Below are 16,144 nucleotides of genomic sequence, written 5' to 3' on the forward strand. Positions count from 1 at the left end.
CTGAGAATGAAACAATTGACTCGTCTGAGACTTTTCACAAGCCAAACATGGTCCCAGTTAGGCTAATGAACTCGGTTGTTCTCAAAAACGTGGACAACAAGTTGGCTCATCTGCAGCCAAAGCAACAACAACAGCTGAAGGAATTAATTCTGAGTTTTAAAGTTTTATTTCCCAATGTTCCCAAGCAAACCACGGTCGCAGTACATGACGTAGATATTGGTCAAGCCAAACCGATTAAACAACACCCATATCGCATGAATGTAGAAAAGTGTAAATTGGCTGAGCAAGAAATTTAATATATGCTGAAAATGGTATTATCAGGCCTTCAACATCAAATTGGAGCTCACCCTGCGTTATTGTGCCCAAACTTGATGGTAGTGTTAGATTTTGCACTGATTATAGGAAGGTAAATGCAGTAACAAAAACAGATGCCTATCCTATCCCTAGGGTGGATGATTGCATTGATAAGGTTGGAAAAGGTAATTTCTTACAAAGATTGATCTGTTGAAAGGGTGTGGTGTGTTCCATTGACGGACTGAGGTAGAGAAATTTCTGCATTTGTGACACCTTCTGGGTTGTATGAATACAATGTTTCGCCATTTGGAATGAAATATGCTCCAGGAACGTTCCAGAGAATGATTGATTCTGTAATTCAAGGGTTAGGACACACAGATACCTATATTGATGACTTAGTCACAGGGAGTGACACTTGGGAAGAGCATATCTGTGTAGTAGAAGAGCTGTTTGACAGGCTTTCCAGGGTCAGCCTTACAGTTGACTTAGCTAAGAATGAATTTGGCCACGCCACTGTGATCTGTCTTGGCTGTGTTGTAGATCAAGGCAAGTTGGCTCCTGTGCAGGCAAAATCCAGGCCATTTCTGAAGTTCCTATTCCGACTGTGTGACGAAGGCCCGTCACTGATTACAGATGTCTCATGGCACACTCGGTAAAACACTCAAAGGGTCATCCACACACATTATTCCCTCTGTTATTGTGGTGAGTGCACGCGTCACAATAAATCAACAGTCACAATTTTACACTCATCCCCAGCTGTAACAGGTATGAAAAAAAGAAACACACTATGTCACAGTTTTATTATCTCAGGTGAATTTATTCATATTCATCTTTCCAGTAAGTGTTTTGCTGAAGTGTCATGGTAATCTGACGTTTCTCTCCTCCACAGTCACTGGGTCTGAAACAGAGCTGCTGCATAGAGCTGTTTTATATAGAGGCAGCAGCAACCTGCACAGGTGTGCCGATGGTGGAGGATACCATCTTTACCTGGGACAAGGGTTATGTTACCTAATTACTCATCTTGTGGTAAAGTTTTGGGGTTTATACAAGTTATTTAACCGGGAAATGGTGAATCCTATGATGAAGTCTATGTGTTTATTGTGAGAACTGGTGGTAGAGTTTCAGATTGTGTGAAATGGAAGATAATTGAGTTAATTAGCTTTTGGTTAGTCTAGGGAGATTGGCTTAGCAGTTATAAGCCTCAGGTTACCAAGGCTTTGGGTCGTTTTTTTTTCTGTTTAGTCTGAGGGTGGCTGTTAACCAGACAGGTGACAATTGCAAGCTGTGTGTGTGTGTGTATATATATATATAATATAGTTGTTTTTTTTAAAAAAATTCTTGTTTTCATGTGGACATCCAAGTTTTTGTTTTTCCACTATCTTTGTAAATAATAGCACCTCAATCTATTTTTGCCACTCAAACCATCTTGTTATTTTTCTTAGACAGTTGACCCACAGATTTTGTGACAGACTGGTAAGAAGGCTCTTGGAAGGTTTCTGGGAATGGTTGGATATTATCGTAAGTTGTGTAAGAACTTTGCTGATATCGCTCTTCCTCTGACTAATCTCCTGAAGAAGGGTGAAAAGTCTGTTTGGACCGAGACTTGTCAGGAAGCATTTGATCAATTGAAAGTTATTATTTGGGATTAGGCCAATCAATATAGTGTCGTCAGCAAATTTAATTAACAGATTGGAGCTGTGGGTGGCGACACAAGTCATGGGTGCACAGAGAGTAAAGGAGGGGGCCAAGGATTCAAGCCTGTGGGGCATGTGTGCTGAGGGTCAAAGAGACAGAGGTGAGGGATCCCTCTCTTACCACCTGCCAGCCATCTGACAGGAAGTCCAGGATCCAGCTACACAAGGCAGGGTGAAGGCCCAGGTCTCTGAGCTTCTTGTCGATACTTCACAACTTCGTATGGCTAAAGCTCTGCCCATGACTGCAAGGAACTGCAGAGAACTTTGGTCTCATCTGGAAACATCATAGAAACAAGCCTCCCCTCTATGGACTCTTCCTACACTTCCCCTGCCTCGGGAAAGCAGGCCTTGTACTCAAAGATGCCCACAACTTTGGACATTATTGCTGCAAACCCAAACCTCCATCGGGGAAGAGATGCAAAAGCCTTAAAGCGCGTACCACCAGGTTCATGGACAGCTTCCTGTCTGCAGTTCTAGGCCAAATTAATGGTCTCCAGTCCAATAGAATGGACTCGACCTCACAATGTAACTCGACGTGACCCTGCCCCATATGTCTATCTGCACTGCACTTTCTCTGCAGCTGTAGCTCAGTACATGATAAGTCCCCATTTTAATTGTGTGGAAATATTAGACAGACTGAGCTTCTGCTTTGGAACCACAGAGGGAAAGTTAACTGAACTGATGAACACCAATAAATAGAAAAGGCTTCAATCTCGCATTACGATCTGCGGTAACTGGGATCAGGTGACCGGTGGTGGGTCTCCCAGACCAATTATCAGAATCAGGTTTAATAGCACTGGCTGATGTTATGTAATTTGTTGTCTCTACAGCAGCAACAGAATTTAATTCATAACAATAGATTTTTACCTTTGATTTAAAATAAGAATATACATATTAAATAGTTAAATTATATAAGTAATACAAAATAAAATTAAAATGTAATACTGTAAACTACTTTAATTGTGTGGAACTATTTGACTGACTGGGTTGGTGCTTTGGAAATTCTGGAGTGAAGCTGAACTAAACTGTACACATTTATGAAAAGCTCGGATAAATACAAAAGGCTAAGTTCTCATATGAATGGGTCAGACACCCAGAAACATTGGCTGCCCTTCAGCAGGTAAAAACAGTGGAATGAGGCCTAGTCCCAGGCCTCGGCCCAGTGGTTATGGTCTGAGGTCTGGGACTTGGTGAGAGTAAGCATTTGGCACGGACTAGAAGGGCCGAGATGGCCTGTTTCCATGCTGTAATTGTTATGTGGTAATATGGAAACATGCTGAAAATATTGCAGAATAAAACATTGTCCACCCACAACGAGAGGACGTGACAGATCCGGATCTCACTGACTTGTCTGAACGGGCGAAAGATGAAGTTACACGTACACTCCAGCAGTGACCGGCAGATGCTGCAGGTCTGCGGGAAAACGTGAACAGGAAACGGGATCATGTGCTGGTGGAGGGTCTCCCACCTGATCCGGTGACTCTGCTCTTCGCCCCTCACACGCTGCCCGAACCATCCGCCACATTTCCCACATCATTCCATATTTACACCAGATACATTTTTACTTCTTCCCTCCATATCTTCCCTGTCCCTTTCCCTCCACCCCAAGGTCACAGAGTCACGGGCTCGATTCCCATCCCGGTCCAACACACAATTCAGACCCAAACCGGAAATGTGCAGGTTTCATTTAAATCTGTCCATGTTTATAAACACTCATTTCTATTCACATTCCTCCAGCCTCACTGGACAGGAACACTGAAACATCAAGTGAGAAACAGCAGGAGGTGGCCATTCAGCCCCTCTAACTACCAACAAGATGAAGGCTGCTCTCCCATCTCAGCCACATGTTTCTGCCCGATCCTCATTTCCTTGATACTTTCGGTCTCCACACATCTGCCGGCCTCTGTTTTTTGTGAGGACGATCACTGAGTCTTCACCGGCCTCTGTGGTGGGGATTTACAGACATTCACCATCCTCGGTGTGGAGACATTTCCCCTTATCTCAGTCCCGGACAGTCCACCCCCTTTTTCAGAAACTGGGATCCCTGGTTCAGCCAGTAATGATGTTGTGCATTTCAATGTGTTCACCTCTCAGTCCTCGATTCGCCAAATGAAAGGGTTATCACATTTGATCTTTCTTCATATGATGACCCCACCATTCCAGGGATCAGTCTGGTGAATCTTCATTGCACTCTCTATAGCAAATACTCTCTAACCTCTTTGTTAATCCTCTATGGAATTAATTTCCATCTTCTGCAGCCCCGTGTTGCCCCAACCACTCACCTCCCACCCCGTCACTATTTCCACCTTCCCACCTCCCCCTCACCTGGATCCACCTCTCACTCCCCAGCTCTTGCCCCATCCCCACCCCTCACCTCTTTTCTCGGACTATTTCCCGTCCACTCTCAGTCCAGAGGGAGGGTCTCGGCCCGAAATGTTGACGGTCCATTTCCCTCCACAGATGCTGCCCGACCCACTGAGTTCCTCCGGCAGTTTGTTCTTTGGTCTGTGTGACCCGTGTTAGTGTGGGGAGCGGGATTTTACACCATATTCCCGGTACAGTCTCAACAAAACACAAATAATTGTCACTTTGCCCGGACCATTGGCCCCGCTTGCAGGGCAACAGTCTGCCGGTGTTTGCCCCCCAATGTGGTGAATCGCCACCACCGTGGGCTCAGACATTTCCACAGATGAGCCCCTCCTGTCCCCACCGGGACAAACATCCTGTCCGCCCCCTCTCTCACCGTCTTCATCCTCTCCCTCCCCGGGGAACCGGCATCAAACCGACGGGCCGAGCGGTCTCCTCCTACCTCTCAGCGACACATCAGACTCCGGCCGCAGGAGACGCTTCACAAACGCCCCAACTTCCCTCGGAGGGAAATGGAAATAAATCAGAAAGCGGACATTTACTTTGACGGTTGTCCCGCCGTGACGGAAAGTTCGGGAGACGGTGTCAGCGGGGGTAACGCCCTCTCGGTTGGTCCACCTCCGCTATTGGTTGGAAGCAGTGATTGACATCGTTTCGCACCAATGGGAATAGTGCAGCGCGTGACTCCCCTGTTGACGGCGGTGGGGGAGGGGATGGTCACGTGATTAGTAGCCCGGCCGTTAAACCGACCAAGCTCGAGCTCACCAGCGCGCGGGGCACAAAAGGCCCCGGATGATCGGTTGAGGTGAGAAGGGATCTCCGGGTTGGGGGTCTCACCGGGCGGCGTTTTCAACACCGACTTCGGGTAGTTGCTGTGACTCCGGACTCCGTGACCCGCAATCCCGGGACAGTCCTGCTCTCTTCCCTCTCTCTCAGCCCCACCATCCGTACACGGGCCCCGGGGAGCTTCCGGCTGATGAGGGAATGGGAACCGATGGGTCTCTCAGACAGAGCTGAGCTCCAGCTGTCTAAATGCAAGGATCGGGAACTCGGAGAAAGGGAACAAAATCTTTTACATCAGCTGTTGTGAAAATCACCTTTGTTCTGCCTCCAGTCACAAACAAGAGAAAATCTGCAGATGCTGGAAATCCGAGCAACACACACAAATTGCTGGAGGAACTCAGCATTAGTACTCTTTTCCATAGATGCTGCCTGGCCTGCTGAGTTCCCCCAGCATTTTGTGTCTGTTGCTGGTTCCACCCCCTCTTGTTCTGGACTTTCTACCCGTGAGAACATGTTTTGTCCCACTCTCTCTGGGTACATAATGATATCAAACACCTTTGCCCTGGGCAACAAGTAGCTTTCACATCACAAATGTGCCAGACTCCAATGAGACAGACTACTGCCCTTCCCTTCATATTCATTGGCATTGCCATCACTGAGTTCACCACCGTCAGTCACCTGGGGGAGGGTTCAGGGGAAATATTTATGTACAATACAGAAACTGGTGTTACCTGTGTGTATTGTGGTGATGCAAAAGTTGCTGGAGAATTTGAAAGTGGGAGGAAGTGGAGTGATATTTGAAAATCTGACACTTTATAGCATTATTTAGCAAGCAAATCAGATATGGACAGTGTGCAATTGCTCCAGTGAGAAAATCCTTCATTACCTGCTACAGACCTGTTACAAACGTTGTGTGAGATTGCAGATCAAAATTATTACTGACAGTGATTTGCTAGCTGTTAAAATGAGTACCTCTATATATAAAATTCAGTGTGCACATGTTGTGTCTCCACTTTAAGGAGTTGGGGCTGGAAATGGATGAATTCCGTATCATCCGGGAGTCGGAGGGGGTGGGATAAAGAGAGGTGAGTTACACCCAAAGTGCAGGACGCAGGAAACTGGGTGAGAGTCAGGAAGGGGAATGAGGTTAAATAGCCATCTCAGAGTACTCTTGTGGCCATCCCCCACAACAGCAGGTAGGCCATAGATAGGGTGCAGAGGAGATTTATAAGGACTTTGCCTCAACAGGCGAGCGTGACTTATGAGAATATGTTGAGTGAACTCGGCCTTTTTTCCTTGTAGTGACAGAGGATGAGAGGTGACCTGATAGAGGTGTATGAGATAATGAAAGGCATTGATTCTGTGGATAGTCTGAGGCTTTTTCCCAGGGCTGAAATGGCTAGCACGAGAGGGCATAGGTTTAAGGTGCTTGGAAGTAAATACAGAGGAGATGTCGGGGATAAGTTATTCATGCAGAGAGTGGTGAGTGCGTGGAATGGGCGGCCGGCGGCAGTGGAGGAGGCAGAAACAATAACGTATTTTAAGAGACTCCTGGATGGGTACATGGAGCTTAGAAAAGTAAAGGGCTCTGGGTAAGCCTCGGTAGCTCTAAGGTAGGGACATGTTTGGCACAGCTTTGTGGGCCGAAGAGCCTGTTTTGTGCTGTAGGTTTTCTATGTTTTTTTTATGTTCTATGTATTCTACCACTTTAGAAACTGTTGGGGGGAGGAGATTACGTGGCAGAGGAAAGTCAAAGGGGTGATAGGGGATTTGCTAGTTACGGCAACAGAACTAGAAGGGGACTGATATCCTAGTGTTAAGGCTTGCTTGTGCTGGTATGGTGGGTGGGGGGGTGGTGTTAAACTAAAATTGTAGAGGGGATGGGAGCCAGAATGCCAGGTAATAGAGAGGGTGAATTGAATTGACTTTCTTACTTACATCCTTCACATGCATGAGGAGTAAAAATCTGTGTTGCATCTCCATCTAAATGTGCAATGTGCAATTTATAGTAATTTATAATAGAACAGGACAGTCAATATAACATAGAAATACAGTTGTATCAGCATGAATTAAGCAGTGTGATGGCCTGATGGAAGAATCCTGTTGGTTCTGGCTTTTATGCTGCAGTACCGTCTCCCGGATGGTAGCAGCTTGGAACAGTTTGTGGTTCGGTTGAGTAGGGTCCCCAATGATCCTCCGGGCCCCTTTTACACACCTGTCCCTGTAAATGTCCTGAATAGTGGGCAGTTCATAACTACAGATGCGCTAGGCTGTCCGCACCACTCTCTGCAGGTTCCTGTGATTAAGGGAAGTACAGTTCCCATACCAGGCAGTGATGCAGCCAGTCAGGATGCTCTCAACTGTGTCCCTGTAGAAAGTTCTTAGGATTTGGGGCCCCATTTCAAACTTCTTCAACCGTCTGACGTGAGGGAGGCACTGCTGTGCCTTTTTCACCACACAGCTGGTATGTACAGACCACATGAGATCCTCGGTGATGTGTATGTCGAGGAACTTAAAGCTGTTCACCCTCTCAACCCCAGATCCATTGGTGTAAATAGGGGTTAGCCTGTCTCCATTCCTTCTGTCATCCACAATCAGCTCCTTTGTTTTTGTGGCAATGAGGGAGAGGTTGTTTTCTTGACACCAGGCAAATGCTGTTCAGACCTCAGGGCATGGAATTGTGATCTTGTTGACATGACTGGGACTTGTTTGCACCCAACAATCTGAGGAATTTGGAGGAACAAATTAGCAAGAGAGATCGCAGACTATGCCAATGCTTGATATACTAAGCGATTTTAAATTTCTATAGATTGACGTGACTCCCATATGTAAAAGGACTAGACAGGGTAGAGTTTGTCAAATGTGCCATTAATCAGCACGTAGAATTCCCAGCATAGAAATATGCAATAAGCTATTAGAAAATATTCCAGGACTAGTGACAGAATATTAGTGTATGGGAACACTTTGCATCTAGTGATCATATTGCCATGAGATTCCAAGTTAACATGGAAAAAGAAAGGACTGAACCATGGGTCGAGATTCTAAATTGGAGAAAGGTCAATTCTGATGGTATCAGAATGGATCTGACAAGTGTGGACAGACTGTTTTCTGGCAAAGGAGTACTTGGTAAGTGGGAATTCTTCAGAAGTGAAGTTTTGAGGGTGTAGAGTTTGTATGTGCCTGCCAAAATAAAAGTTGAAAGGTAACTGGTGCAGGGAACCTTGGTTTTCAAGAGATATTGAGGCCCTGGATATTTTGTTCCTCCGAATGCCTCAGACTGTTGGGTGCTACAAAGACTCATTAGTGACTACAATATCATAATTCCACACCCTGAACTCATCTGACATCTTTTTTAGTCATCTTCTGTTGCTTTCTAAAAGCTTCCCAATAGCTTTTGCTCTTTTGTTTGCCCTCTCTTTGCTTTTTATGTTGGCTTTGGCTTCTCATTTCATCCACGGTTGTGTCCCCCTGCCTTTCTAATGCTTCCACTTCTTTGGGATGTATCGATCACTCAGCTCCCGAATTGCTCCCAGAAACTCCAGCCATTGCTGCTCCATCATCATTCTTACCAGCTTCCCCTCCCAATCACGTTTGGCCAGTTCAGTACAGAAACATGCCCACTCTGGACGATCAGAATGGTAATCTGTATGAGGAGACAAAATGTATGGGGGAGATTTTAAATATTATTTTTGCATCCATATTTACTCAGGAGATGGACACAGAGTCGATAGAAGTGAGGCAAAATGGCATCAACTTCATGGACCCTGTACAGATTGCAGAGGTGGAGGTGTTTGCTGTCTGAAGGCAAATTAGTGTGGATAAATCCCCAGGGCCTGACAAATTGTTCCCAAGGACCCTGCGGAAGACAAGTGCAGAAATTGTCGGGGCCCAAGCACAGATATTTACATAATCTTTAGTGACTGGTGTGGTACTGGAGGATTGGAGGACAGCCAATGTTGTTCCGCTGTTCAAGAAAGGCTCTAAAAATAAACTAGGAAGTTTATACGTCAGTGAGGTTGACATCAGTAGTGGGAAAGTCATTGGAACTCATGTGCAGGAACCAGATTTATAAGTATTTGGATAGATAGATTAAGGATAGACAGCATGGCTTTGTGCATGGTAGGTCATGTCTAACCAATCTTGTAGAGTCTCTCGAGGAAGTTATCAGGAATTTGGATGAAGGCATGGCAGTGGATGTTGTCTACATGGACTTTAGCAAAAGCACTTGACAAATTCTCATATGGGAGGTTGGTCAAGAAGGTTCAGTCACTCAGCATTCAAGATAAGATTGTAAATTGCATGAAACCCTGGTTGTGGGAGAAGCCGATGGTTGCCTCTCTGACTGGAGGACTGTGACTAGTGGTTTGCCACAGGGATCGGTGAGGGATATGTTGTTCTTTGTCATCTAGATCAGTAATCTGGATGATAGTGTGGTTAACTGGATCAGCAGATTTCTGGATGACACTAAGATTGGGGGTGTAGTGGACAGTGAGGAAGGGTATAATGGCTTGCAGTGTGATCTGGACCAGCTGGAGAAATGCAAAATGGAATTTAATGGAGACAAGTGCGAGGTGTTGCATTTTGGTCGGACCTGGGTCTTACACAGTGAATGGTTGGGCACTGAGGAGTGCTGCAGAAGAAAGGGATCTGGGAATACATGTCCATAATTCACTGAAAGTGGTGTCACAGTTAAATAGGGATGGAAAGAAAGATTTTGGCACATTGGCCTTCATGAACCAAAGTACTGAGTACAGGGGATGGATGTTATGTTCACACTGCACAAGACATTGGTGAGGCCTAATTTTGAGTGTTGTGTGCAGTTTTATCACCTACCTACAGGAAAGATTCACAAGGATGTTGCCAGGTCTGGAGGACTTGGGTTATAAGGAAATATTGAACAGGTCAGGGCTTTATTCCTTGGAATGTAGAAGATCGAGGGGAGTTTTGATGGAGGTGTGCCAAAATTATGAGGGTTATAGATGGGGTAAATGCAAGCTGGCTTTTTCCACTGAGATGGGGTGGGACTACAATCAGAGGCCATGGATTAAGGGTGAAAGGTGAAACGTTAAAGGGAACATGAGGGGAAAATTTTTCACACAGATGGTCATCCAGGTGTGGAATGAGCAGACAGCCCAACTGGTGCATGCAAGCTCAATTTCAACGTGTAAGAGGTTTGTATAGGTACCTGGATGGTAGGGATACGAGGGTAGACAGTTTAAATAGATCAACACAAACTAGATGGGCCAAAGGGCCTGTTTCTGTGTTGTACTTTTCTATGACTCTGTGACAAGAACATGAAATAATACTAATATTCATTTAATTCCTTTTAACAGCTGTGCAGACCAACCATTCATCTGGGCAGAAAATGTTTTCATGGCTTTAAAACTGTGGCACTTTAAACTGACAGTAGATAAAAGAAAATCCCAGCTGTACGTCAACAAAGGGGAGAACCCATTCATCTGCTCAGACAGTGGGAATGGATTCAGTCGGTCATCTCAACTGAAGGTACATCAGCAAGTTCACACTGGGACAAGGCCATTCACCTGTTCTGTGTGTGAGAAGGGATTCAGTCAGTCTTCCCACCTGTGGACACACCAGTCAGTTCACTTCGAACAGAGGCTGGTCATCTGCTGAAGTTGTGGGGAAGGATTCACTCGGTTATCTGACCTAATGGCTCACCAGCGAGTTCACACCGGGGAGCGGCCGTTCACCTGCTCAGACTGTGGGAAGGGATTCACTCAGTCATGTAACCTGAAGGTACATCGGCGAGTTCACACTGGGGAGAGGCCGTTCACCTGCTCAGACTGTGGGAAGGGATTCACTCAGTTATCTCAATTGAAGATACATCAGCGAATTCACACTGGGGTGAGGCCATTCACCTGCTCAGACTGTGGGGAGGGTTTCACAAAGTCATCTGCTGTACTGAGACACCAGACAGTTCACACTGGGGAGAGGCCATTCACCTGCTCAGACTGTGGGAAGGGATTCATAGAGTCGTCTCATCTGAAGGTACATCAGCGAGTTCACACTGGGGAGAGGCCGTTCACCTGCTCAGTCTGTGCGAAGGGATTCACTTGCTCATCTCATCTACTGAGACACCAGTCACTTCACACCAGGGAGTGACCATTCACTTGTTCAGTCTGTGGGAAGGGATTCAATTGGTCATTTCACCTACTGACACACAAGGAAATGGCTGTTCACCCGCTCTGTCCGTGGGAAGGGATTCATTACATCATCTCAACTGAAGGAACATCAGCGAGTCCACACTGGGTAGAGGCTGATCACCTGCTCGGACTGTGGGAAGAAATTCTCTCAGCCAAATCAACCAATTGTGCATCACTGAGTTCACACCGGAGAGAGGCCGTTCACCCACTGTGAATGTGGTGAAGGATTTGTGGTGGACATGGACTGTGCCTTTAAATGAGAGAGAGAGAGAAACTGTCTACAGTACTGCTGCCTGCTTCTTGGTTGCCATGGTGAGAGAGAGGCGGAGTTATGTGATTGACAGTTCAATGTTCACAGTTGCTTCTTGGTTGCCATGGTGAGAGAGAGGTGGAGTTATGTGATGGACAGTTCGATGTTCACAGTTGCTTCTTGGTTGCCATGGTGAGAGAGAGGCGGAGTTATGTGATGGACAGTTCAATGTTCACAGTTGCTTCTTGGTTGCCATGGTGAGAGAGAGGCGGAGTTATGTGATGGACAGTTCGATGTTCACAGTTGCTTCGTAGCGAGTTTATTTAAGCAAGGTCAGATGACTCTCCCAGAGACACACAGTGGGACACCGGTTACGGCGACCGGTCAGTGAAAGGAGGCCAGTGACAGAGGAGTCACTGGGTGGAACTTTCGAGTGCCCACAAGCGAGGGTTGAGGATCGATCAGCAGAATCGATCAGTGGCTATCACGGTGTGTGTAAGGGCTGACCCTGTGGAGGCTACCGGTGTGTCTACCCTCGCCTGGGTGGTAGTTTACCCTCGAAGACGGTCCCCTTAGTGATAAGCTGCGTTTGCCTAACTCGAGAGTGGATTTGGAGCCTGACGACGGAAGATCAACGGGACCTGTTTACTCGGTCTTCTCCTCGTGTGGTTTTCACCTTGGATCACAAATCTCCCTCTCTCTCTCACTCACTCTCACTCTCTCTTACACACCAATTGAACTGAACTTCCTTACATTACCATCGTAAGACTTTAACTGTTGCCACCCGAGCTTTAATGAGTTCGGGAATTATATTTACACACAAATATATGCATAAAACTGCTAACTTTTGATTTACCTGGTTTAAGTTACTATATTAAGTAGTTACTAATATATAGTGGTTTTTAATATCAAAACCAGACTCCAGGTGTGCTCTATTGCTGCTGGTTCATTTAAACCGCTGCATTTACGTCACATAATTGGGGCCTGAGTCCGGGATATGAACAAATTGTTTGGGGGCTGAATTGATTGATTAATGATCGATCTGATTGGGGAAATCCCCTTTGATTTGTCTGAGTGGAAGATCAGCAGCAATGGAGGTTGATAGGTTTCTGACAAAGACAACTCCTGAAACATTGGATGGTGCAAAGAGGGTTGTGCTGTTGGAAATTGATCAGAAATTAAAACTTCAGGTGAGCACTAAAATGAGGAAGGCTCAGATACAGACATTAATAGTGGAGTATTATGTATCTAAGGAAGTGTTTGATGGATATGTGACAGGGGAGTATTGTGTATCTAAGGAAGTGTTTGACGGAGATGTGACAGTGGAGTATTATGTATCTGAGGAAGTGTTTGACAGAGATGTGACAGCGGAGTATTATCTATCTGAGGAAGGTTTGACGGAGATGTGTTGGAAATGTTTGCTGAAAGTAAACCTACTGAGACTGAGCTTCAGCTCCAGTTCGAAAAATTAAAGAGGGAGGCTGAGGATAAGCAAAGACAACATGAGTTACGACTAAAACAGTTTGAGGCTGAGGAAGTGGACAAACAGAGGAAAGAGGCAGAAAGACAGAGGTGGTTCGAGGTGCAGGGATGGCTGCAAGGAGGTCCAGTGCCAGACCTTGGTGAGAGGTTTAGTGCCAGTCGAGAAGTTAAGTTGGTACCTCCATTTGATGAAGCAGAAGTTGATGAGTCCTTCTTGCATTTTGAAAAAGTGGCTCAGAATCGAAGGTGGCCGAAAGACAGCTGGGCTGTTGTGTTACAAAGTGTAATTCAGGGGAAAGCCCAGCAAGGGTAGTCTGCCCTAACACTTGAAGAGGCAGCTGATTATGACTCAGTGAAAGAGGCTGTGCTCAAGCCTTATGAGTTGGTTCCGGACACTTACAGACAAAAGTTTAGAGATTTGAGGAAATCTGGGAACCAAACGTATGTGGAATTTGCCAGTGAGAAGTCTGTGTACTTCAATCGTTGGTGCACCTCCGATGGGGTAAATGGGGATGTTCACAACTTGAAAGAGTTGGTTTTGATCGAAGAATTTAAAAGGTGCGACCCTGATGAGATGAAGACGTACCTGGATGAAAAGGATGTTGCCATTTTGCAGGAGGCTGCTAGATTAGCAGATGAGCTTGTTTTGACCCACAAGGTGAAGTTTACCTCGGATGAGAGCTTCCAAGAGAGTAGCTGGGATGACCAGGGTAAACTAGAAGTGGAAACTGGGACTAGTGATGAAAGCCTGGAAGAGGAGGCAGTCCCAGTTGCCTGGGTTCAGGTTGTTGAAGCATCTGTAAACCCGCAGGATGCTGAGCATTGTGTTGAAGCTCAGTTAAAACTTGAAATGTCTGATTTGGTTGGAAGGGAATTCAGTCCTTTTGTGAAGTCTGGATTGGTTTCAGGACCCTTGGTCTTGCTGAGGGAACAGTGGTTTGATGAGAAAGTGGATGTTATTCTGTTAAATTGAGTTTTGGAATTTGAAAATAAACAACGGGGTTGTTTTTTCAAGTTTGTGGTTTTGAGAGACAGGGCTTGGAGATCTCTCAAAACAAAGTGGAGTGTTATTTTGACCAGGAGAGACCATCTGCGGATGTTGTCATGGGAACATACGGAATCAAAGGTCTTGGGGAATGGAACAAATGATTTGTTTGAAATTTGGGTTGAGTTTCGATCCAGGGTATTGATAAGTGACTCTCACAAGCAGACACACAGTGGCAGTGGGTGGAAGCCGTTGCAGAGAAGTGGGGAGGAAGGTTTGAAACAAAGAACCGAGTGACAAGGGGTCACTGTTTGGACTCTCCCAACAGCCCACAAGGGTGGGTTTGGTTATTGATTCCAGCGAATAGGAATGTGTGATTGTCACATAGTTTGATCCACTGGAGTGGGTCTTTCTGGTTGGGGAATACGTTTGTGAATACCACTTCTGTTTTACCCTTGCCTGGGCGTGGTAGTCCACTGGAAGACGGTATCCCTGTGGTAAATCACTGCTGGAGTTACTTCGTATGTCGTGGAACTGGACAAGTGGCTTTCACGTTGTGTGACTGGGGCAACCCTGTGGAATCTACCTGTGTGTGTTACCCTTGCCTGGGTGGTAGTTCCCCCTGAACACACTACCCCTGTGATAAGCTACCTTTTGGTGATGATGCATAAGTGGATTCTGGTTGAGTGTCCTGTGGTCACCACTTTGGGATTACCTGTAGCTGAATTCGGGTGTGGTGTTGTGGTAACCACATGTCGAAAGGATATTCCGTGAAGATCACTGTAGGAGATACTTCGTGTGTGGATCTGGGAACGACAGAGATAAAACATGCAGCTATTTTTATCCTGTTTATCATCGAGGAAAACAATGTAATTGCCTTCTCTCGACATTCACCTTTGGGTTACAAAGGTAGGGCTCTCAGTACCATTGACCTCTGTCTCGGGACTGCCGTGGGTGAAGTTTCACCGAAGTCTCACTTGAAGTATGTGTCTGATATGAAGAGGGAGCTGCAAAGGCTTATGAGTTGTCTGGGGAGGCGGCTGCCAAGCAGAATCGGGGAAATAAGAAGAGGTGTGACCAGAAAGTGAAGTTCTCCCAACTCCTGCCGGCAGACCGAGTCCTCGTAAGGAATTTGGGATTTCCTGGGAAGCACAAGCTGGCTGATCGCCGGTCGGGCACGCCCTGTCTGGTGGAGAGTCAGTTGCCCAATTTACCCATAGGTGACATCCGAACAGATACCAAGATGTTAGTGTACAAAGCAGTGGTAATCCCAATGCTGCTGTATGCATCCGAAACCTGGACAACATACCGACGACATCTGAAGGCACTTGTAAAGTTCCATCAACGCTGTCTTCGAAACATCTTAAATATCAGCTGGGAAGATAGAAGAACCAATGAAGCAAAGACAACAAGCATTGAAGCCGACGTCCTCAGGAACCAACTAAGATGGAGCGGTCATGCTGTTCGGATGAAAGACAAACAGCTGCCAAAACAAATCGTAAACGTAAAAGAGGCGGACAACAGAAGAGATTCAAAGACATCTTAAAAGCCACCATGAAGAAATGTAACATCGACATCAACAATTGGGAAGCCAATGCCAAGGACAGGAAACTCTGGCAAGCCATCATCCGAGAAGGAACAGCAACTTTCGAAGCCAACAGATGTGCAGAATTAGAAGAAAAGAGAAGAAAATGGAAAGAGAGGCAGCAACAACCAAAGCCCGATCTGCCATCTGGAACTACCTGTCCTGAATGCAGAAGAACTTTCAAAGCCAAGATTGGACTCATAAACCACTTGAGAGCCCATAAGTAGATCAACAGAACGAAGTCCATCATCCTCGACCTCGAGGGAGAGCCACGATGATGTGGTGGAGAGTCAGTTGCCCAACTTACTGGTTTTCCGAGTGCGGCCCGAGTTTGGGAAGGGGCCGGTCAAGATTCTCCATCGGAATCATCTGTCGCCCCTGGGGTGAGATGTACAGGTGGAGTGGGAGCCCCAGGTGCCGGCTACACCCAGTACCGGACTCTGCGTCCACGCAGGGTGGAGGAAGAACGCACACCGGGAGAGACGGGCCCGGTCCCAGCCCCTGTGAGGGACATTGACTCAGAGGAGGATGATGACTCGG

This window comes from Mobula birostris, chromosome 13 (genome assembly GCF_030028105.1).
Source record: "Mobula birostris isolate sMobBir1 chromosome 13, sMobBir1.hap1, whole genome shotgun sequence".
In the NCBI taxonomy this organism is placed as follows: Eukaryota; Metazoa; Chordata; class Chondrichthyes; order Myliobatiformes; family Myliobatidae; genus Mobula; species Mobula birostris.